The sequence below is a fragment of the Heptranchias perlo genome, chromosome 3 (assembly GCF_035084215.1).
Source record: "Heptranchias perlo isolate sHepPer1 chromosome 3, sHepPer1.hap1, whole genome shotgun sequence".
Taxonomy (NCBI): domain Eukaryota; kingdom Metazoa; phylum Chordata; class Chondrichthyes; order Hexanchiformes; family Hexanchidae; genus Heptranchias; species Heptranchias perlo.
The window spans coordinates 61,392,200-61,418,162 of NC_090327.1; positions in this window are offsets into that span (position 1 = coordinate 61,392,200).

A 25,963-nucleotide genomic window follows, 5' to 3' on the forward strand; every position below is an offset into this window, starting at 1 on the left:
CCACAACTCTTAGGTGCAGAGATAGGAATATCACCTGTCTGTTTCTTTTCTCCCTATGTAGAAAGGATTTAAATTGGAATCAGATAGAAATGCACATGTGATGCAGTTTGAACTGTTCTGCAAACTGATTGGAAATGCCATATTTATGCAAATAAGTTACCAACATTAACAACATTAGTAAAGGTAAATGAAGACTCTTTCAGAGTGTGGACATTGTTTGCAAGACAGTTTCCCACTTCCTGCTTGGAGTGATTGTCAGTGGCTGTAAATTCTACATTCCTTTAGTCTGCGCCACATCCTAATGATTAAGTGTAGAATGAGACAGTGTGCTTCCGTTCCCTCACCTTACCTTAGCCTAATCTGTTGATCCTCACCAAATTACTTCATACTGGGAGTGCCATTACACACTAATTTGAAGCCTTCACAAATAAACAGAACTGGATTCTGTAAAGCACACATCAAAGCTGAAGATCTGGTAACTGTTCACAAGTTAGGTTAGGAGGAAGGTGCAAACAGCTCTTCAAGTGGGAACCACCTGCTGGATTCTGATAGTGTTAGTCATCTGGCCAGGCCATTTGGTCTGTCAAACAAGTAGCAAAGATATGATGAGCTGCAGAGCTTCATATGGAGTGTCAAAAACAGCAGGGGTTATCCAAGAACAAAAGGATAAGGACTCCTGTGTCCTGCTTTTTGTTAATTTAGCATATCACATTTCAAACAGATTCGAAAGCTATGTGTGCATTGCTATCATTTGATAAATATAGGTGATTAAATAAATCTAAATCTATGCATTTTAATCTGTCAGCAGTTGATTATGTACAGGTAGGTGTGGCTCACAGAGCAAGGTTTGTAAGTACAGCTCTAGATTGTTCTTTTGCAAGTTGTGACATTATAAATTTAAGATTCTAGTGCCAATCTTTTTAGCACAGTTGTATTGTAATATTCTGAATTCTCGTGCAACGTATGTCTTCACAAATTCTACAAGAATTAGTGAATAGATGTGCTATAAAGAGATCGATATCTTAAGGCAAAGTAATCAGATAAAAAATTTGCAAAACTGTGCCTGTGCAACTTGAAATGTAAAGTAGACAAGGAGATGCTTTGAATTGGAAAATTAATTTCAGAGAATGGGCGGATTGTACTTTCTTGGGAATCTTTGAAAGGAGACCCAAAATTAGGAGTGGACATATATATACAAACTGTTGGTTGAATTTCTGACTTGTGTTCAAGCTCAGACTATGCTCCCATATGGGGATTGAATTTGCAGCTAAAAGTGTCAACTTTCAAAAGATAAATTTTGGATTGGATGGATAAATTAAGAGTAGAACATTCAACCAATTTCCCTCTCCAAAAAATACTATGGAGGGAGCAAGATAAAACAAAGAAAACTATTGTTTGAAGCAAAGTCACAAATGTTGAGTGGAAAGTTATTTTACACCCAATGCTCATGGCGGTTAACTCACCTACAAGTCACCCAGCTACTGGTGTGATGGGCTTCAATGGTTCCAAGCCAGATTGTTAAAAGCAAGAGGGATACCAAGCAGAAGTGAAGTACCATCCATCAGGAAGGGGAACAAATGACTCATCTCTTCCAAATAGAGAATGGGGTCGTCTGTTGTATTATTCACTATGGCCTCCCTAAAATACTGACTGGCTTTGAAGGAATAAAAGTGAAGTATGTGTAATGAAAAGTAAAATGGAGCCACTCCGCTTGACTTAGTACCCAGACTGGTTTCAGTAAGAATATTCCAGGCACCAATCTAAAATATGTCTATATTATTTGTAATCCCAGTAATACAGACAGGGAGTCGGTTGATGTCATTTGCCAAACATTGCTGTACTCACTCTTCTATGTGATGGATAAAGAGCTTTGGAATGTTGAGAGAAAACACTACTGGATGATTCAACTGTGTCTAACACTACTCTGCATTCCTATCCCTCAAAGGGGTAAAATAGGCTAGCAAAATACAGGAAAAAAGCTGATTTAACTTTTTCCCCCCTTGTTTTTAGTAAAAAAGAGAATGTGGGCCCCATGACACCACACCAACATCCTTTGTTTTGTGGACACATGGAAGAGATCAAAAACTCCCTCTGGTGTCAGACCATCCTTGCGTATAAATTGCCAAATACTGGTATCATCTTCTCTCCTATTCCTTATTCCAACACATGTCACTTTTCTTCTGCCTGCAGGGAAAGGCTGCATACAATTAGCCTTAGCAAATGCAGACAGGAGGTAGGGGTCACCTAAGCTGTGACTCTTGATTCCTTCTGTGGGGACTCTGGACATGGAGGCAATAGAGGGAATAGCTCAGCCGTTAAACTGAGGAATTAAGATCTGGGTGTAGCAGAAGTCTCTCCCAAACTCATGGCTAGTATCATCCTTTGCTTTATGTTCTTTGACTTCTCATTCACTTCCTCTCATGCATTAGACCACGCAGCATGAGACACTACAACACAAATCAGTTATACATCCATGGAGTGGAACCCCTTTCTAGAGCTAGGGACACATATGGTCACATATGGCCATCAATAATGCCCTGTACTTTGAGGAATCCATCAAGTTGGTAAAACTGCAAGGCTGTCTTGTGTTCCTGAGTGTTTTCTATGGGGAAATAGATTAATTAACTGGCCCGGGCAAACAAGGCATCTGTGACCTGCATGATTCATTGTACACTGTAAATTGAGAGATTGGGCAGATGTTTCCTGCTGTTGTTTGGAAGGATTGATTTATTTCAATGGGATGTTTATTGGGCGGGTGCTACTACAGGTGGGCGATCTGCTCTGCCAGATTACCACCCAGGCGATGAAGGTGAAAATCACTCCCATAATCTCTGCAGGTGTCTTCAGATATGTCCAGGTGTGATTTCTGTCTGGCAATATACTCATGGGAGATAGCACAAGGGCAATCCTAATTGAGCATTTAAGTTATAAAGACACCTGTCTCTCCTCTGATTCTCCTCCTTCAAAACCCACAAATACAGAGAGACGCAGAGAGCAGTACCCATATAGGTATCATACAATGAAAAATTCCTGGTGAAACAGGGTGAGTTCACAGATGGAGTGCAGCTTTAAGAAGCCGACTGTAAATTGATTTGTAGCAAAGCTGCTAAGCAGGAAAGAAGCCCTGAAACAGGTGTAAAAATATGCAGTAGGTAATTACAGCTAATCCAAACAAATCAATTGTAAACAATTTTACAACACCAAGTTATAGTCCAGCAATTTTATTTTAAATTCACAAGCTTTCGGAGACTTCCTCCTTCCTCAGGTAAATGTTCAGGATCTCCTTGAAGCCTACGCATTTATACATATAGAACAATACATGGTGTTTACAGACTGCCCCTGCAACTGCCCGTTGCCAAGGCAATCACCGTGTTCAGACAGAGAGGTGTCACCTGCAGAACCCCCGAATACACATTCAACAAAAAAACAAACAGGGAAAAAAAAACAGAGAAGAAAAACAGAGAGAGGCAGAAACATCCGGAAGGCAGAGAGAGCCAGCAAATGACCCATTATATTAAAAACAGATAACATTTGTTCGCTGGTGGGGTAACGTGTAGCGTGACATGAACCCAAGATCCCGGTTGAGGCCGTCCTCATGGGTGCGGAACTTGGCTATCAATTTCTGCTCGACGATTTTGCGTTGTCGTGTGTCTCGAAGGCCGCCTTGGAGTACGCTTACCCGAAGGTCGGTGGATGAATGTCCATGACTGCTGAAGTGTTCCCCGACTGGGAGGGAACCCTCCTGTTTGGCGATTGTTGCGCGGTGTCCGTTCATCCGTTGTCGCAGCGTCTGCATGGTCTCGCCAATGTACCATGCTCTGGGGCATCCTTTCCTGCAACGTATGAGGTAGACAACGTTGGCCGAGTCACAGGAGTATGAACCATGCACCTGGTGGGTGGTGTCCTCTCGTGTGATGGTGGTATCTGTGTCGATGATCTGGCATGTCTTGCAGAGGTTACCGTGGCAGGGTTGTGTGGCGTCGTGGACGCTGTTCTCTTGAAAGCTAGGTAATTTGCTGCGAACGATGGTCTGTTTGAGGTTGGGTGGCTGTTTAAAGGCGAGTAGTGGAGGTGTGGGGATGGCCATAGCGAGGTGTTTGTCCTCATTGATGACATGTTGAAGGCTGCGGAGAACATGGCGTAGTTTCTCCGCTCCGGGGAAGTACTGGACGACAAAGGGTACTCTGTTGGTTGCGTCCCGTGTTAGTCTCCTGAGGAGGTCTATGCGATTTTTTGCTGTGGCCCGTCGGAACAGTCGATCGATGAGTCGAGCGTCATATCCCGTTCTTACTAGGGCGTCTTTCAGCGTCTGTAGGTGTCCATCGCGTTCCTCCTCGTCTGAGCAGACCCTGTGTATTCGCAGGGCCTGTCCATAGGGGATGGCCTCTTTGACGTGGTTAGGGTGGAAGCTGGAAAAGTGGAGCATCGTGAGGTTGTCCGTGGGCTTGCGGTAGAGTGAGGTGCTGAGGTGCCCATCTTTGATGGAGATTCGTGTGTCCAAGAAAGAAACTGATTCTGAGGAGTAGTCCATGGTGAGCTTGATGGTGGGATGGAACTTGTTGATGTTATCGTGTAGTCTCTTTAGTGATTCCTTGCCGTGGGTCCATAGAAAGAAAATGTCGTCGATGTATCTGGTGTATAGTGTTGGTTGGAGGTCTTGTGCAGTGAAGAAGTCCTGCTCGAACTTGTGCATGAAAATGTTGGCGTATTGGGGTGCGAATTTGGTCCCCATGGCTGTTCCGTGTGTTTGGGTAAAGAACTGGTTATCGAAGGTGAAGACATTGTGATCCAGGATGAAGCGGATGAGTTGTAGGATGGCTTCCGGAGATTGGCTGTTGTTGGTGTTGAGTATTGATGCTGTCGCAGCGATGCCGTCATCGTGGGGGATACTGGTGTATAGTGCCGAGACGTCCATCGTGGTGAGAAGTGTTCCTGGTTCAACTGGTCCGTGGGTACTGAGTTTTTGTAGGAAGTCTGTAGTGTCGCGACAGAAGCTGGGGGTTCCCTGTACGATGGGTTTCAGGATGCCCTCGATGTATCCAGAGAGGTTCTCACACAGGGTTCCGTTGCCTGATACGATGGGACGTCCGGGTGTGTTGGCTTTGTGTATCTTTGGGAGGCAGTAGAAGTCTCCCACGCGGGGATTACGTGGGATGAGAGTGCGTAGGATGCTTTGAAGGTCTGGATCGAAGGTCTTGATCAGTTTGTTGAGCTGGTGGGTGTGTTCTTTGGTCGGATCTGCGGGTAACCGTCTGTAGTGTTCCTGGTTGTCCAGTTGTCGGTATGCTTCTTTGCAATAGTCTGTTCTGTTCTGTATGACTATGGCTCCTCCTTTGTCCGCTGGTTTGATGACGATGTTGCGGTTGGTCTTGAGAGCGTTGATGGCGTTGCGTTGTGCTCGGGTGACATTCTGGACTGTCTTCTGAGTGCGGCTGATGAATCTGGCATTGACGCATTTCCTGACAGCTTGAGCATACATGTCCAGCTGAGGGCAGCGACCCTCCGGAGGAGTCCAGTTTGACTCTTTCCTCTTCGGTTGCTGTACCGCGGATCCCTCTGTCTGCTGTTCCGGATCGTCGATTGTCTCATTGGGTTCGCTGCTGAAATCAGGAAACTTTAAGACCAAACATCTAACATGAGGGAAGGGCCATCAGTTGCAGTACCCCTCCCTTACAGTGCCTGTTTTATATGGGAGGCAAGCATCTGGAGCACTGTTCAGGAACTCCAGCTACATTACAGAGCCTAGCCCTAAATAATGTATTTTTCACACCCTTAATTAATCTAGCATACAATTAGTGTGTAGGCTTTCAGCACCACAAATGCTTCCTCGTCAGTTAATAGTGCACTATGTGCAATGGATGCTGAGCAGGCTTCAAACTTCAGTCCTACAGAATGAGAGGAGGTGGTGCTCAATGCACAGCAAGGTTACAGGTGCCAAAGATCATGTTATTGGTCCCATTGTATAAGTTGCTTGGAGGGGACTTAACGTGAAGATCTGACTTGCCTGATTTAATCAATGGCCACTGTAACTGGACTAATCAGATCAGCTTCCCAGTCTTTTCAATTCAACACCCTGAATCAATGCTCTTGGGAGAGACATCACCGTAGCTGATTTTATTTTTAACTACATGTTTTTTGTAATTTAGCATTAAACACATACATTAATATGAGCCAAACACAACTGAGCCTTACCAAACCGCTCCAACTCAGAGCTCTCTAGAAAAGGCCAAAGTTAAATCACAAAAAATTGAGTTAGTGTAGTGAGAGATTACTTTAAGATTTAACTATCAGCTTGACCTTCTTAATTTGCCTTTTAAGCAGCTATAGTATTCCACAAAGGTCAAAAAATGTGATTTTTTATTTTGGAATTGCAGTTAAAAAAAAATACAAATCCCCTTCCTGCTCTGTTGGAGGTTAGGCATGAGGTATCAGTTGTCTAGACAAACCAATAACCCCGTCTGGACAAACAAAAGAAAAATATACCTGTCACCACATTTACTTTGGGCAGGCATGTAGTTTGTCCAGTTTCCCCCATAGTCTGGACAATCCAATATGAAGCATATGGTATAATAGGTTAACTGGTTTGGTGAGCTATATATTGGTGAGAATGATTCAATACCGGTACGCACCGCAGTTTATATGTGGTGAGCGAACTGTCAGTGAAGTATTTTGTGGTTTACTCACAATCAATGCAGTTTTCTGTGGTGTATCCACTGTCTGTACAGATTATATGTGATGCACCTTGGGAAGTATGCTTCAAAGGCAAAGAGGAAATTGGACAGATGGGGCAGTTGCTAGACAGATTGATATTACTGGTAAATCCCATTTAGTTAAATTTCATGATTTAGCCAAAAAGTGAGACTCAGCAAAAAGAGAGAAGAAAGGAAGGAAAGAAAACAAGGTTAAAACCTTGGGAGTTCCGTGATGACAAAGTGAAATAATCCAATGATTAGCTGAGCCATACAGACCAATAAGATTCCACATTAGGGCCCCGATATTACCAGGGAGGTGGGTTGGCAGCGGGGGGTCGATTGGGCGCGTGGGTAACCCGCCCAGTAAAATCGGTGGGTTCCCCACACGATCGAGGGTAAATTGAAGCCACTGACCTTGGCATTCGGGTTTCCCGTTGAAAACCTGCGCAGTGGGCGCACTGCGCACCCGCATCACAGGCTGTCAGCTGGAGGAGCCCTATTTAAAGGGGCAGTCCTCCAATGCTGCTCCTGCAGCAAACAACCAAAACAGCAGCATGGAGCAGACCAGGGGAAAGCTGCCCCCAGGTTTAGTGATGCCTCACTCCAGGTGTTACTGGATGGGGTGAGGAGAAGGAGGGACGTATTCTACCCGGCTGATGGGAGTGGCCTCCCTCTGCCACCAAGGTGTTGCTCGAGGTGGCAGAGGAGGTCAGCAGCAGCAACATCTCGCGCACGTAGATACAGTGCAGGAAGCGCTTCAATGACCTAACTAGGTCAGCCAAAGTGAGTACACTTACTGATTCTCCTACACTCTGTCTTCCACATCACCGCACCCCCCCACAACTGCTTCTGCACTGCCAACACGACTCTATCACATCACTCCTCACACCCACTCAAACCTCATCCTCAACATACCTGCACTTACTCACCTCCCCAGTACTCATCCCACCACTACCACTCAACCCAATCCTCATACAATCTCATGGCTCTATCTCATACTCACCCTCTGATGCATCTCTTTCATGGTCAGCCTCACCCAAACCAATGCATTCAGCGGTTGGCCACGTCACCATCACTCACTCACGCCTCTCTACTTTCTCCCCTTATAGGAGAAGAGAGCTCAGAATGCACAGGAGAGGGCAAAGACTGGAGGGGGGCCACAACATCTGGTGGTTCTCACGGACGTGGAGCAGGAGGCCCTTGAATTGAGCCGCACCCTCGAGTGCCTGTCCTTGGGGGACGCCGAGACTGCCACCTGACAAACGGCTGATGACAGAACTTTAACATTCAGCACTCACAATAGCAAAAGATGTTAATATGCCTTGCCATCTTCAGCACTTCAACATCTGTCAACGTGCTTAATATTGCCTTCTGTTCTCTGACAGGGCCTTCAGCGACTGCCGTGACGGCGGAGGGCAATTCCGCAGAGGACCTGCCGGCCTCTGAGGCGGCACCGTCACATCTGAGCGAGCCATCCACCAGCGCAGATACACACACCTTGGTGGGTCCCCCTCCTCACTTAGTTGGGGTCGCACATGGTGAGTCACCACACACGTGAGCACGAGCAGACACTGGTGGCAGGGGCAGCTGTGGAGTGTCCTCGTCGGTGGGAGCATTCTTCTCCAGGCTCTGCTCAGCTGGACACAGATACTGAACCCTGGGGGCCATCCATGAAAAGAAAAATGATTGAGGGGCAGCAGCACATTTGCGAGGTGCTGGAACAGGTGCCACGCATGCTCTCCACAATCGCGCAGAAGATGGAGAAGTCCAACTCCTGCATGAGTGGAATACTGTCACAGGGACGTGAAGGCATCTCTGAGATAGTGTCGCGGGTAAGTGTGGGAATGTCTGTGATGGAGGGAAGGCTAGCCTCCACTGAGCTTCAAGCATGGCTCAACAATGAGGCCATTGAGGCCCTGACAACAGCCGTTCGGACTCAGGGTGAGCAACTTTCTGCCGCCTTAAACAGGCAGGCAGATACACTAGCATTGGCCTTACAAGGCTTCACACATGTCCTCCAAATTGTCGTCCAGTAAAGCGGTAGGAGTGATGTGGGCCTGGCCCAGGAGTGGGATGATGGCGAAAGGGGACATGGAAGTGGGGACGCCACTCAAAGCGCTTTCACGTCTCACCCATCTAATCGGTCAGGGCATGGACAAAAGCAACCTGCCACTACCTCTGCTGCAGCCACAGGGGAAGCACCACGTGGGAGTAGTAGGAAGCGCAAGCCAAAGGTTTTGTGAGCACAAAGGGGATGCATAAGGGTGTTTGACACTTTGTCATGTTTTTTATTTATATTTGTTTTGTTTTCCACTCACAATAAATCTTATTATTATCACCACTACTGCCACATCTTGGCCATTCTTGACTGGCTTGTGCAATAACTCCCTTTCATGAGGTTCACCATGAACACCCACACTTGATGCCACCCATTGGGTTACTCTACAGTGGGTGTATGTGTAGTTGCACGACTATTTTGTGCAGGGTGCGGGGGAGGGGGCTGGTGTGGCCGCTCCTCTGTCCTGGTGGTGAGGACTGGACTCTTCACACAGTCTGATGTTAGGAGAACCGTTCACATATCAGTGACTCCCCGGCCTCACGAGCAGCCAGGTGAGCCGCTGTTCTGCCCATGGGTTGCTCCTCCTCCTCCCCTGCCTCGTCCTCCTCCGCCTCCTCGTCCTCCTTCTCCTCCTCAATATGGGTGGCAGATGTGGATGGGGCCTCCTCCAGCGGTACCCCTCTCTGTTGTGCCATGTTGTGCAGGACACAACACACGACTATAATGCGTCCCACTCTGTCTGGCGCGTATTGAAGCGCTCGCCCAGAATGATCAAGGCACCTGAAGCGCATCTTGAGCAGCCCTATAGCATGCTCAATTGTAGACCTGGTAGCGATGTCGCTGTCGTTATATCAACGCTGTTGCTCGATGGTGGGGTTCCTCAGAGGTGTCATAAGCCACATGTGCAGGGGGTATCCCTTGTCCCCGAGGAGCCAGCCCTTGCAGGTGTTGGGTGCGTGGAAGAGGGGCGGGTTGATGGACTCCCGAAGGATGAAGGAATCGTGGCAGCTGCCAGGGTATCTGGTGCACACATGAAGGAATCTCTTGTGGTGGTCACAGTTGAGCTGAGTGTTGATGGAGTGATAGCCCTTCCTGTTGACGAACAGTCCTGGCTCGTGTGGAGGTGCTCGTATTGCTATATGGGTGCAATCAATTACACCCTGCACCTGTGGAAAGCCAGCCACAGGGTGGAATCCCACTGCCCTCTCCGTCTGGCTGAGGTCATCAATGGGGAAGTTGATATAGTGCGAGGCCCTGCAAAACAAGCCATCGGTGACCTGCCTTATGCATTTGTGTGCAGACGACTGAGAGATCCCGGCGATGTCCCCAGTAGCATCCTGGAAGGATCCGGAGGCAAAGAAGTTGAGGGCAGTGGTGACTTTGACAGCAACAGGTAAGAAGATGCTGCTCGGGCCAGCCTGGAGCAGCTCAGCATGAAGGAGGCTGCAGATGTCTGCGACTACCTGGCGACTGAGTCTGAGCCTCCGTATACACTGCTCCTCAGAGAGGTCCAGGAAGCTGAGCCTCGGTCCGCAGACCCTGTGGCGAGGGTGGTGCCTCCTGCGACGCCGCTCTCTCTGTTGTTGCCCTCCCTGCTGTTTTGCAGGTGCCTGTGGTGCAGCACTGTGTTGTGGAGCTCCACGTGGCGGAGCTGGACAGCGTGCCTGGCGAGGCTGGTGATGTTGCTCTTCTTCGGATGACGTGATGAATGCAGTCATGGCGCCCCCCCCCCCCCCGGCCCCCCCCCCCATCCTGATGGCGTGAGTTTGAGGGGGTCGGCAAAGTAGGTAACTGCATTTGCGCAGCAGAGTTTAGGGTATCAATTAATAATTTTGAGTGGAAAGACAAAGGTGTTGCAGCCAAAACTTTGTCTGAAGTGACAGAGTGCCCTGCTGCAATAAATGAGGTTTTCCCCCCAACTGTCAAAAAATCCTTTGTATCTCCCATTGGCTGCTGACTGAAACACGTTTGCTCCAACAGGGAGTGTTTCCCACAGCACGGGAAACACACTGAGAATACTTGAAAATTCCACCCCTGCCAAAATCTCCAGTCAATGTGGTCTGTCGAGGACCTCAACTAAATAAATAAGTATGTAAATTGTCATCCCGCCGGCTTTAATTGCTGGTGGGAGTCCCACGTGCGGGAGCTGCGCGTGCACCCGAACGCATCTCTGGGGAAACCGGAAATGGGCAGGTTGGAGCCAGGCTCCGGACCCATTCCGGGATTCCCCGATTTTATGAGCCCCCCTGCCCCCAACGCACCCGCTCGGCCTTCCGGAAATGGACCCGTAGGTCTCTGTTCTGTGCTGAATTAGTTGATTTCAGCTAGTGCACAGTAATAATATAACAGTGGGCCTCAGCACCTGAGTTAGGGAGGGGAACACACAGTTGACTATTTAACCTCTGGCTCCTGATATTTATCCATTGACCACTGTTGGAAGTGTGCCTGATGGCGCACTTCCCAATACTGGGTAAGAACTGGGATGCTCCTGTGGGTTATATTGTTAACTGATATGAAGTCAAGGGTCACACATGAATAATGGCTGAGATGTAGCTGTGGGACCATGCACTACAAAGAATCTGTTTTTTATTTGTTCTTGGGATTTGTGCAGTTCTGGCAAGGCAGCATTTATTGCTCATCTCTAATCTCGTGAATCGCTGCAGTCCTTGTGGTGACAGTGCACCTATGATGGTGTTATGTAAGGAATTACAGCATATTCATCCAGCGATGGTGAAGGAACAGCCATTTATGTCCAAGTCAGGAAGGTGAGTAACTTGGAGGGGAACATGGAGGTGCTGGTGTTCTCAAGACATTGCTGCTATTGTCCTTCTTAGTGGTACAGGTCACAGAGGAGGGATGCGCTGCCAAAGTAAGCTCGGTGAGTTGCTGCAATGCATCCTGTAGATACTAGATACTATAGCTACAATGTGTCAGTAAGGAAGGGGGTAAATGTTAAGTCCAGTGACAGGGCGCCGGTCAAATGAACTGCTCTGTCCATCCTGGATCGTGTTGATTAAGAACATAAGAACTAGGAGCAGGAGTAGGCCACATGGCCCCTCGAGCCTACTCCGCCATTCAATCAGATCATGGTTGATGTCAACCTCAACTCCACTTTCCTGCCTGATCCCCATATCCCTTGATTCCCTTAGAGTCCAGAAATCTGTCTATCTCAGCCTTGAATATACTCAATGACTCAGCATCCACAGCCCTCTGGGGTCGAGAATTCCAAAGATTCACAACCCTCTGAGTGAAGAAATTCTTCCTCATCTCAGTCTTAAATGGCCGACCCCTTATCCTACAACTATGCCCCCTAGTTCTAGACTCCTCAGCCATTGGAAACAACCTCTCAGCATCTACCCTGTTGAGCCCCCTCATAATCTTATATGTTTCAATTAGATCGCCTCTCATTCTTCTAAACTCCAGAGAGTATAGGCCCATTCTAGTCAAACTCGCCTCATGCGACAACCCTCTCATCCCAGGAATTAATCAAGCAAACCTTTACTGCACCGCCTCTAAGGCAAGTGTATCCTTCCTTAGATAAGGAGACCAAAACTGTACGAAGTACTCCAGGTGAGGTCTCACCAAAGCCGTCCAAATTGTAGTGACTTCCTTACTTTTGTACTCCAACCCCCTTGCAATAAAGGCCAACATGCCATTTGCTTTCCTAATTGCTTGCTGTATCTGCATACTAACTTTTTGTGTTTCTTGTACGAGGATACCCAAGTCTCTCTGAACACCAACATTTAATAGTTTCTCACCATTTAAAAAATATTCTGTTTCTCTATTCTTCCGACCAAAGTGAATAACCTCACATTTCCCCACATTATACGACATCTGCCACCTTCTTGCCCACTCACTTAACCTGTCTATGTCCCTTTGCAGACTCTTTGGGCTCGATATTAGCAGGGCGGCGGGTTCTCAGCGGGGGGTCGACTGGGCGTGTGGGTTTCGCGCCCGGTGAAATCGGGGTGCTCCGCAAGGAATCGCAGGCTAATTGGAGCCACTTACCTTTGCTTCGGGGTTTCGCGCTGGAAAGCTGCGCAGCGGGTGGACTGTGCATGTACAGCATAGGAGGAGCCCTATTTAAAGGGGCAGTCCTTCACTGACTGATGCTGCAGAAAATAGGAAAAATGACAGCATGGAGCAGCCCAGTGGGAAGGCTGCTCCCAGGTTTAATGATGCCTCACTCCAGGTATCATTGGATGGGGTGAGGAGGAGGGGGAGGACAAAGATCATCCCCCCGGCGGGCGGGAGGAAGCGGCCTGCCTATGCCACCAAGAAGGCCTGGCTTGAGGTGGCAGAGGAGGTCACCAGCACCACCAACATATCGCGCACCTGCATACAGTGCAGGAGGCGCTTCAATCACCTAAGTAGGTCAGCCAAAGTGAGTACACTTACTCATTCCCCTCCCCTCCGTCTGCCACATCACCGCCCCCACCCCACATCTCCTTCTGCACTGCCAATACTACTCAATCACATCACCCCTCACACCCACTCAAAGCTCATCCTCATCTTACCTGCACTTACTCACCACGCCAGGACTCATCCCACCACTACCACTCAACCCAATCCTCATACAATCTCATGGCTCTATCTCATACTCACCCTCTCATGCATCTCTTTCAAGGTCAGCCTCACTCAACCTGCCACTACCTGTGCTGCAGCCACAGGGCATGCATCACATATATGCAGTAGGAAGCGTAAGGCAAACGTGTCGTGAGCATGAAGGGGATGCACAACGGTGTTTGAGGGTTTGTTATGGTGTTTACCTATATTTAATTTCTGATCAACTCACATTACATATTATATTGTCACCACTACTGCCACGTCTTTGCGAATCTTGACTTGTTTGTGCAATAATGCCCTTTCCTGAGGATCACAATGAAGACCCACAACTGATGCCACCCATTGTGTCACTGTAGAGTGGGTGTAGGTGTATTTGCAGGGCTCTTTTGTGCAGACGACTGAGAGACGTCGGCGATGTCCCCGGTGGCACCCTGGAAGGATGCGGAGGAGAAGTTGTTGAGGGCAGTGGTGACTTTGACAGCGACAGGTAAGAAGATGGTGCTCGGGACAGCTGGGAGCAGATCGGCATGAAGGAGACTGCAGATGTCCACGACTACATGTCGAGTGACTCTGAGCCTCCGTGTGCACTGCTCCTCAGAGAGGTCCAGGAAGCTGAGACTCGGTCTGTAGACCCTGTGGCGAGGGTAGTGCCCTCTGCGAAGCATCTCCCTCTGCGGTTGCCCTCCCTCCTGCTGTGCAGGTGGATGTGTCACAGCACTGTGTTGTGGAGCTCCACGTGTCAGAGATAAACGGCGTGGCCGGCGAGGCTGGTGATGCTGTTCGCCCTCCGAGGAGGTCGTGACTGCAGCTACGGCAGCCCCCATCCGGAAGTTGTACATTTGAGGGGGTCCGCAAGGTAGGTAAATGTGTTTGGACACCGGGGTAAGTGTGCGATTTGGTGAATTTTATTGTTAGGAGGAGGGTGATGGAGGCCAAACTTTGTCCCAAGTGACAGAGTGGCCTCCTGCAATGAGTGAGGGTCTCCCCCCCCCCCCCCCCACCACCTGTCAAATGGGCCTTTGCAGCTGCCACAGGCTGATGGCTGCAACACATCCATTTGAACTGGGAGTGTTTCCCCCAGTACGGGAAACAGTCTCAGTTCATTTCAAAATCTCAGCCCTCCTAAAATATCAGGTCAATCAGGTCTGTAAACGACCTGAAGTACCTGTTTAAGTACTTTAAGTGGCACCCTGCCGGCTTTAATTGCCGGCGGGAGTCCCACATGCGGGGGCTGCGCACACATGTCAGCCCGTCACTGGGGAACCCGGAAGTGGGCGGGTTGGAGCCGGGCTCCAGACCCGCCCCGGGAATCCCCGATTTTTGCAACCCCCCCACCATGAACACACCCGATTGCGGGTGCGAAAATCGAGCCCTTTGTGTCCCCCTCACAGTTTACTTTCCCACCTAGCTTTGAATCATCAGCAAACTTGGAAACATTACACTTGGTCCCTTCATCTAAGTCATTAATATAGATTGTAAATAGCTGAGGCCCAAATACTAATCCTTGTGGCACCCCTACTAGTTACATCCTGCCAGCTTGAAAATGACCCGTTTTGCCCTATTTTCTGTTTTCTGTCCATTAATCAATCCTCTATCCATGCTAATATATTACCCCCAACCCCATGAACCCTTATCTCGTGTAATAGCCTTTTATGTGGCACCTTATTGAATGCCTTTAGAAAATCCAAATATACGACATCCACTGGTTCCCCTTTATCTACCCTGCTAGTTACATCCTCAAAAAATTCTAATAGGTTTGTCAAACAGGATTTCCCTTTCATAAAACCATGTTGACTCTGCCTAATCATATTATGATTTTCTAAGTGCCCTGTTACCACTTCCTTAATAATGGATTCCAGCATTTTCCCGACGATTGATGTCAGGCTAACTGGCCTGTAGTTCCCCGTTTTCTCTCTCTCTCTCCTTTCTTGACTAGCAGGGTCATATTTGCTACCTTCCAATCTGCTGGGAACGTTCTTGAATCTAGGGAATTTTGAAAGATCATAACCATTACACCCACTATCTCTGCAGCCACCTCTTTTCAAACCCTCGGACGTAAGCCATCAGGTCCAGGGAAATTATCAGCTTTTAGTCCCATTAGTTGCTCAAGTACTTTTTTCTCTACTGATATTATTTACTTTAAGTTCCTCACTCTCATTGGACCCTTGGTTCCCCACTATTAATGGTATGTTTTCTGTGTCTTCTACTGTGAAGACAGATACAAAATATTTGTTTAACGCATCTGCCATTTCCTGATTCCCCATTATAATTTCTCCTGTCTCAGCCTCTAAGGGACCAACGTTTACTTGTGCTACTCTCTTCCTTTTTACATACTTGTAGAAGCTCTTACAATCTGTTTTTATATTTCTTGCTAGTTTACTTTCATATTCTATTTTCTCTCTTTTTATCAATATTTTGGTCGTCCTTTGCTTGTTTCTAATGCTGATTATTGCAGCTGTAACAATGCAGGTGTCTGGTGAGTATTCCATCACACTCCTGACTTAAACCTTGTAAATTGTGGAGATGAACCAATCATTGCAGAGTGCCTAGACTCTGCCCTACTCTTGCAGCCAAAGTGGCAGGTCCAATTAAGCTTATGGTTAATGGTGATCCTAAGATGTTGATGTTGGTGGCTTAGTGATGTTGATGCCGTTGAAAGTCAGGTGAAGGTGGCTGGGCTATCTCTTGTTCAAGATGAATGTAAGGAGTCGCACAACACCAGGTTATAGTCCAACAGCTTTATTTGAAATCACAAGCTTTCGGAGCTTTGCTCCTTCGTCAGGTGACGAAGGAGCAAAGCTCCGAAAGCTTGTGATTTCAAATAAAGCTGTTGGACTATAACCTGGTGTTGTGCGACTCCTTACATTTGTCCACCCCAGTCCATCACCGGCATCTCCACATCCTTGTTCAAGATGATCATTAACTGGCACCTGTATGACATGAATATTACCTGCCACTTGTCAGGCCAAGTCTGGATGTTGTTCACGTCTTGCTGTAGGTTGGCATGTGCTGCTCAATTATCAGAGGAGTTGTGAATGGAGCTGAATAGTATTGGATCATCAGCAAACAGCCCCACTTCTGAGGCAAGTTTATTGATTGAGCAGTCAAAGAAGCTTGGTCCCAGACCTCTTCCCTGAGGAACTCCTGCAATGATGTCCTTGGGGTTGCGATGAGTGGCTTCCGACAACCATGACCATCTTCCTTTGTGTTAGGTATGACTCTGGTCATTGGAAGGTTTTCCCTTTGCTCCCCATTGACATCAGTTTTGCTAGGGCACCTTGATTCCATATTTAGTCAAATCGTGCTTGATGTTAACGCCAGTTATTTTTGCTTCTCCTCTGGCACTTGCATCCATATTAGGTTCAAGGCTATGATGAGGTCTGGAGCTTAGCAGTTCTGATGGAGAGGACAGGAGGAAAAAACATGAAAGGATGCAGTCCAACACTGTTACACATGCTCCTGCTGTTATTAAAGTCAGCAAGCTTACCACTGTTGTTACATAAGAACATAAGAACATAAGAAATAGAAGCAGGAGTAGGCCAATCGGCCCTTCGAGCCTGCTCCGCCATTTAATAAGATCATGGCTGATCTGATCCTAACCTCAAATCTTGCCTTTGTACAACCCTATACAGTCTCTACTTTATTAACTTTCATGTGAGAGGTAGATTCTGGAGGTGCAGCATAATTGTAAATGTAATAAAGGAAGCAATCCACTGAATAAAACTGTTCATAAGGCTGATGTTTCCAAACCTTACCTCCAGAGTACACATAAGCTTAATTGACACAAAGGTCAGGAAAATGGGGCAGAGATTCGGCAAAATGGGTCCCCACATCTTTTACATTGCCCTGGGATTTCCAAGGCTTTCCTGGAGGTTGGGAGGGCGGGGGTGGGGGGGGTGCAGAGCTGAGCCCATGCAAGCCCATTGAAAGTACGCGAACAAGGCAGGAGAGGGGATTCCTGGCCACCAATCTTACATTCCTGAAGGACTGTTCACTGGATATCCCACTGCAGGGGTGCACAGGGAAGTATTGTGCTGCAGCTTTCTCCTGAACCTTTGCTGACTGGATGCTCCGTGGGGGACCTGGACAGCCGGCCAAAGACAGGAAGGTTAGTGATAGGTTTCAATTTTAACCCTCCCTCCCTCAAGGATATCTACAGGTATCCATGATCTTCTCACTGATGATCATCAGCAAACAGAAGATCCCGATCCCGGAGGCCAACAGTCAGCTTCAGGCCCAAGAAACGTGCTGAGGCTGCCACTGGGCTACCATAATGGCCTGGGATAGGAAATTCTGGTGCTACTGGGCCTATTGTGCTGCTTCCATCCAATGCCAAGGCAGGGTGGAGGTGCAGGAAAATCTGCTTTCATAATTCTCAACCGATTCCAAAAGTATTGAGCATTATTGGAGTAAAATGAAATGAAGAAAAAATATAATAAAAAACAAGAATAATGAAACAAGGAAAATGTTTTTCAGCTTAACAAAAGAAGTACATTTCCCAGATCAGGACTATGCTCATGGTACCATTTGATGCACAATAAAACTGGTATTTATGAGTGTGCTTACTGCTGTTTGTTCATATTTTTGAACACGGGAACTAATAATATCATTAAGCCACTAACAGTTCCAAGAAACTCTTAGCCAAATATTACAGTCTATCAGTTCATAAAAATAATGATCTATTTATGTTTATTGCTGAACATCTTACAAAAAATAATCTTGCCAGTTCCTTTTACTTGCCACTTCCAAATGTATGGAAAATATATGATGTGTCAAAAAAAGAACCATGTATTGACCGATGCTAAAGGAAATTTGATACTTAGTTTCTTAATAATAAATTGTTGAATGGTAATGACATACTAGCGGATCCTTAACCAGATTTTAAAACAAAACTACGAAAGTTTTGGCTCGAGCCTTCCTTGACTCAGTAGACTGCTATAGTAGCTAATTTTGTTCCGTGTGGAGTTTTATGATTGCAAACTCACAGGAAGTGCTGTAAGTATTTAGTAGCAATAAGAAAAGAGTTTGGAGTTGACACTTCCAGTTAAGAAGTGATACAGCTGTTGGGTGCTGATGTTTCCTGTCATTTCCCACTCTGCAAAAAATACCTTATTCTAAACAAGTACTCCTTTAGTTTAAAAAAATATTATGAAGCCATTAATGTGGTCCATAGTATCTGAAGTGTTACAGCGGATCAAGCACAGGGGCTGGGTACTGCGGCTTACCCAGTGCCCAATATGCATGGCACCCCATTGTGCAAGTCCCAAGTGCTGCAGGTGTTTATAGCCTATGCACACACTCCATTCCAGGTTTATTAAGGCATACATTTGTATGTGAGTTATGGGCAAGCCCCATAATGTGCCTGGAATGCCTAGGCAGCACTCCAGTTGCTTGGTACCTATTTTCAAAGGGCATTTCAAGAAGGCCTTCAACCATATGAATCTTCTGCATTGCTGGGTGGTCCTAAGAGGGCTTCCCCCTGGTGTAGCCAGTTTAGCCAGTGAGTAGCTAAATCATACAATCAGGAAAGGTTCTAGCTTCAATCCCCAATGCATTAGCAACAATTGACCTCAGTGCCTTAGGTTAGGGCGGAGACAGTCAGCCAAGGTTGCAGCTCTTGAATATTATTCAGCAATCCCTGTTGCATGTACATGTGTAGTCTGCCAATATTCAATACTAAAGCTCACATCTGAACAGTGGCCAGGGTACTGAAGGAGATCCAGTCCCCAAAGAACTGTACCCAGTGAGGAACTAATGCCTTCAGGAGAGGCGGGTAGGGGTAGCGGAGAAAATGAAATTGGCAGAAAGAGGAAATAAAGTGAAATAACTTTTTCATGAAGACATTCCCTGGGGTATCTCCAACAAGATGGGACAGAAGTGATGTCATAACACGTACCATGTCATTTTTCCTGGATTCTGCCTGGCAGGCGCCAGCTCTGAAGACTAATCAAGGAAACTGAGCACTGGGGCAGGGCTGCCCCAGGTCATAAATTCTGTAAAGGGACAGCTAGTGACCTCCTGGGATTTTAGGAATTTCCTCCCCCTCTTCTAGAACACAGAAGGACTGCACTATGTGACTTGATGGTCATTTGGCTACTATTTCTCACAACTGCCAGCAGGCCAAAGTGCCACTAGAAATTTGCGCTGCTAAAGTTCTTTAGGGCCTGTAGCAGCCCACAAGTTCCCTTCCTTCTCCAGTCTGGTGCAAGCACCAATTCCCAGGCGGTAGTCCTGCCTGGTGCTTGCACAAGTTAATTAAATGAGCTGAAGTATAGCCCAGTTCAGCTGAGGTCAAGTTGGGCTTTAAGCTGGAGCAGGGTTGAGGAGAAAATTCGAGATCGAACTTGTTACTTATAAGTATCTGGCATCCTGCTCTTGGAATAAAATAATTGTAAACAATTTTACAACACCAAGTTATAGTCCAGCAATTTTATTTTAAATTCACAAGCTTTCGGAGGCTTGTGAATTTAAAATAAAATTGCTGGACTATAACTTGGTGTTGTAAAATTGTTTACAATTGTCAACCCCAGTCCATCACCGGCATCTCCACATCATGGAATAAAATAAACAGGATTTTGAAAGTCTTTGCATTTAAGGTACAGTACTTGAAGTGTTATTAAACAACATTTCAATTCTTGTAGGAGCTAATATTCTTGATAAGTGCTCAAAAGCTTGCAATAAACAATGAAATCAAAACAATTTTGAACAGAGCAAAATTGTACAATTGTTTTCCAGTTTAACTTTTGTGTAAATAGCTTGACAAATACTTTTCCCCTTTTGCACATAACACCTTTGAAATCTGTTTGAACCAAACTGCAGTAATACAATGTGGCTCAATGACTTTCTCTTCCCTTGCTTCATTTGCACTCAAATTCAGCAGCTGCTTTGAAACCACGTGATATCCCAGATTTGTACCATAGTTCAGTTGAAGGTCTTGGCTGTGTTTAGGCATGTCAGCTGAGTTAACTTCTTACACTGTAAGGCTCATCGCCCTAGGGCTTCTGTCTTTCTGAGAATGCTTTGTTTCCCACAGCCTGTCCAATCAGAACACTGCATCCAAAGAATCTCAGTAGTAATAGGTGATCTAAATTATATGAGAAACAGGTATGAAGAATCATGTCCAGACAAAGGCTTTCTTTAGTCACTTAAAAACAAATATACCATACTTTCACTGTTTTGTTTGGGGATGTTGAGAAGTCACCAGTTAACAAAAGCCCTCAATCATATATGTTTCATCAAAATTGTTTTGTCAGTAATATTATTTAATTTTTCAGGAAATCTTTATTGACCATTTCATTGATATTCTTGGGAAAAAAAACAAAGTCCTGTTCCCACCCATGGAAAGTATTTTATTGCATTTTGTTGATTGGATTGTTGACCAGCTGCATGTTTTGTCATGTACAATGACGCTTGTGCCACTGAAGATGCAATTTTAGGAATTTTTTTGCTCTCGTCTCGGTAGTTTCAAATACAGGGAAAGGGATCAAACACAGAACATAGACTGACACTTCAGTGTAGTACTGAAGGATGAGATGTTAAACCGAGGCCCTGACTGTCTCCTTAGGTGAATGTAAAACATGCTATGACACTATTCAAGGAATAGCAGGGAATTTTCTTGGTGTCCTGTTCAACATTCCTCCCTCAACCTACATCACTGAAAACAGATTATCTGGTCATTCGTTTATTTGCTGTTTGTGGATCCTTGCTGTACCCAAATTGGTTGCTATGCTTTGCACTTCCATTGACTGTAAAGCACTTTGGGATGTCCTGAGGACATGAGGTAATATGTAAATGCAAGTTCTTTGTTTCTTTCTCAGCTCTACAAATACTAAAATCTCCAACATATCAGCCTGGTAATAGGAGTCCCTGAGCAGTGAAACAACTGCGGTAAGAGTGTTACAATAAAACTCCAACAGCGCTTTATGTTTCATGGCCTAGAAATTCAATGGCGATGCGCCCGTTTTTCGGTTGTTCAACAGACACCTAAGCCTCCAATATGGCGGGCACAAAGCACATGCACATTTCCAGCTTGGATCAGGCTTCTCCGTTGGCTTCAGGAGCACATACCAGAACTATGGAAAGCACTGAATATGTTATATATTCAATTTTGGTATGTCCCAGCGCCTGACTCACCACGTGTTGAACTCGACCAGCAACTCGTGGCGTTAACCGGCAGGTAGGAGCCCTCACCAACGCTATTTCAAGGGATCATACACTTATAGGTTAGTTGCTGGTTTGTCATTTCAGGCTGCTGGTTAAGTTCTGGCCATTTCTTGGTGTGTTTTATGTCTCTGGAAAGTTCAGTTTGTCTGCTGAGAAGATTTTGCTGGTGTTGCACTGTTGTTGGCTGCCTCATAAATAGTTTGACTACAGTCATGAGTGGTCTCATAGGACTGCCTTTGGGCCTGGAGGACAAAGGGGAGCAGCAAGGAAGACAGCAGAGAATAGGAGCAGCTGCCACAAGAGGGAGGAGGAAGAGGACACAGCACAGGAGCCCATACCCACAGTGAGACCATGAGATGGATATCAATACTGTGCAATTCACAGAAAATCAGTGAGAGCTGACATGACTGCAAGTGGGGTATAACGAGCCCCAAATTTGGCCCCAATATGTCTTCAGTATTACTCTTATAAAGCTCCATCCTCAGTTATTCTCCCACTCATTTTTTTGTCAATCATTTTCTCCCCCTCTTTATGCATGTCATAGCATATTCCGTGAATGTGAACGTAGGTTTGCAACCCATACACAGGTCTTTGCAAACAGTGCTCTCAAACCACAGGTTAAAATACGTGTAGATTTGAAACCAGCTGCTTGGATGCATGTAGTTTGCTTGTCATCCCTCCTGGTCACTTCTCTTAGATGGAGAGAGAGTCTCCCAGTGAGACTTGGAACCCATGAGTTAAGGGAGACCTATGTCCTATCACATTGTGGCACCATGCACCAGTACAAAACACACTGAGCAACTGACTCATCTTCTATTTCATTCGCTTTTGCCCCATTGGTGCTTCCCGCTGCCATGTTTGGAATTGAACCTTATGCTGCTGAAACTACTAGCCCACTCTCAAAGAATTATTTGTCAAAAGAGAAATCTTTGTAAACTAGTAAGCTGATTATCATCATAGAAATACAAATGTTAAATGTTTATTTTGTGATTTGTTATGACTCCAGTCAGATAAACTCAATAATGGTTGTATTTGAAGACTAAGCCTTTTCCATGAGGCAACCTGCCCAAGCGGATGAGATATTAATGTGAGAAACTGTAAACATAGCTTGATTTTTCCAAATGAGAGTAGGGTGGTGTGTTTGATTTCCATCGAAATACTGCCATCTTTTAAAGTAAACTCAAACATTCAAATTAAACAAAAACATAAATATTAGCCAGATGTTCTCCAAGAATTAAATCATTCTTGTCTCAACATGCTCATAAATTAGGAAAGAAATCTTACTTTGATTGAATGGAGATGAGATCAAGCCAGCTCATGCGCTTTTTTTTCCGGAGCTGAACTAGAAAACTGTGTAACTTATTACTTTGATGTCACTGAATCCAATCACGTTAATGTCATATGATTGCAACCATCTTTGGTATGGGTCACGAGTAGGTCAAACAACTGGAACTGGGTTGGATTCAGCATCGTCTGAAAAAAACTGAAAGCTTCAGTTGCCAGGCTAGTCCGGCAAATATCAAAGAGATTCTCATACTCCTCAACTGATTTACTGTGGAGATAACAGTTTTGATAAAATATGGATGTCTCTCTTTCACATATAATCATTCAAAAGAAAGTTTAGATATGTCATTTGTGACACTAAGCAACTTAAAGTCCTCCAAATCTACCAAAGATAAATCAGGTTATTTAAAATGGACACATGTTCAAATAGTGATTTATTGATGATGGCAAACACTGGAGCTGGAATCATTTCTTAACAATGAAACACAGTACATGCGTGTATCAATAGGATATTCAGTGGTTGAGTAATGGATTATGGAAAACACCATCTCATGAGAGTCAGGTGATATTGATAACAGAGTGGGCATTGCACACACCATAACCAGAACAAATTTGTTGAATTACATTAAAAGGAATTAAAAACAAGCTTTCCATTCATTAAGATTTTATGACTACCTAGATTTTGCTAAATACTAACATGGCACATTTAAAACTGCGTGTGGACCTGCAAATTAGCGTCTATGCGTTATTGACTATGCTTTTCTCATCGGCAGACTTTCACATTGCAGGCAAAACTACAGGAAGTTTTCAGTGCTGGTGATTCTCTGTGAGTGGCATGAATCCTGCAGGAAATGCATCTTTCCAAACTAACAAGTCATTTGTTATGTGGCAAGAAGTAGCTGCTCGCCAGCTGACAGGTGTTCAGAAACACCTGGAAGGTGCTTTTAGCCCAAACTCTGGATGGCTTGATTAAACTAACTTGTAAGAGCTGGAAATCGTCCAGAAATGTATTACTGGAGTAGTATTAGAGAGGCCAGCAATTACTCCTTAGGCTTTTACAGCAGCCACCCCTGGAGTGAGCAAGTGGTGTCGCCTGAGCAGGGTGCATCAGAGAATCTGACTGTGGTATTGATGGGGTACATGTTACATTCTCTTCCTCCTTCCTTTTAGTGTTGCTCTCCTTCCGGGGTGTTACATCCCTAATATTCTGGCTGATATGACAGATGAGGACCACCCTAGTTGTACATCTCAGGAATGGGAAAATTGAAGTAATTTTGAAAGATTATGTGTTACAAAAGTTAAAATGTATTTTTTTTTCTCAAAATGGCCTAGTTTCTACTTCTCAGAGTGATGATAATGCTGCAGAACCCTGTCCTCTGCTCCTGGACTTCTTGGATTTGGAAGTCCTGCTCCTTTGGTTCACTGTTATCAGATGCTGGTATGAGTTCTCAGAATTATCATAGCAGCTTCTGATGGCTTTCATTGGTCATTGACCTTTGAATGTCTACATGAACTTGCAGTGTGAAATTCCAGAGAAATCCCTGCGCAACTACCACCAGAAGCTGACCCTAATGCCACCGATTCAGCTTTAAGTTCTTTCAAGTGATGGTGGTCTGCTTCCTGAACCTGCTTATTACCAGCAATGTTATACCTGATATCTGTAAAATCTAGGGCCATTGAACCCTCTGCAGAATCCCTCTTTGCATATGATTAAAATCACCAATTATATTATGTGAATTCCACATGTTTGCTGACTTGCAGATTTTTGCAGAAGATGTTCAATGAGTAGCCTCATAATCCTCACATAAACTGGGAGCAGGCCCATTAAATTCAGCCTCCCGCGGGCAATTCAAATGTTGCAAATTGAATTTATCCAGTAGACAGCAACCGCACCCCAAGAGCAGGTTTCATTTTGGGACCAAGACAGAAGTTGTACTCTGTAAGCTACCAGTTCCCTGTCAAATGAACTGTTCCTGGAGCGTCTAACATTGACCCTGCTGATAGGGTGGAAGCTTAATGCCCCAATCACACTGTGACTCCATGGTTGATGTTCTAAGGCACTGTTCCACCATACCAGCCCAGGCATATGGTGATGCTGAGCCTTTCAGCCCACTACAGTTTATGGTAAAGTAAATGAAATGGCACAAGGTCTGCTGGCCAGTACAAGCCTCATTTCAAGAGTAAAATGATGCAAATCAGGTTCCATGCTGAATTTCATGTTCTTCTGGTGAGCTCCCCCTGCATTCGCTTTGATCATACAGGATAGGTGCATGATTAATGGACTGGCCTAGCCTGCGGTAGCTGGATTCTTTAAGCTAGTTTGAACTGAAGAAGCTGCTACAAACCTATAATTTTTCTTTCCCCCATTACTTTTCTATACTATCGTTGCTTCTTACTACAAGTAACAAGGCACCAAAGTGCTGAGGATGGGAATTCTTCATACTTCTTATAGCACTCCATAGTTTAGATGAAGAAAGGTTCATGAGAGCACACCAAATGCAGGTGCAATGACACTTGAGCTGATATGTATGCATCTGTCCTTACCCCTGGGCCCACATTTGCTGGCGCAGGCAGTTCTTCCTGAACATCTCAGAGGAGACCTGTCTTTGGTGCCTTTGCTCACAAAGGAAGTTGCTACACAACCACACCATGTCCTGGAGGCTGGTCCTCAGCAAACCTGAAGGCCACCACCGCTCATACTAAGATCTGTCCTTGTATACATTGAAGTTTAGAAGAATGAGAGGTGATCTTATTGAAGCATATAAGATCCCGAGGGGACTTGAAGGGGTAGATGCTGAGAGGATGGTTCCCCCTGTGGGAGAGACTAGAACAAAGGGACATGGTTTACAAATAAGTCCCATTTAAGATGGAGATGAGGAGAATTTTTTTCTCTCAGAGGGTCGTAAGTCTGTGGAACTCCCTTCCCCAGAGAGCAGTGGAGGCAGGGTCATTGAATATTTTTAAGACTGAGTTAGATAGATTCCTGATTAACAAGGGAGACAAAGGTTATGGTAGGTAGACGGGAAAGTAGGGTTGAGATCACAATCAGATCAGCCATGATCTTATCAAATGGCAGAACAGGCTTGAGGTGCCGAATGGCCTATTCCTGCTCTTAATTCGTATGTTCCATTCAAGCCACCGACAGTGACATATGCCAAATCAGTCAGTGGGCTGACCACAGATCATAGAATTTTACAGC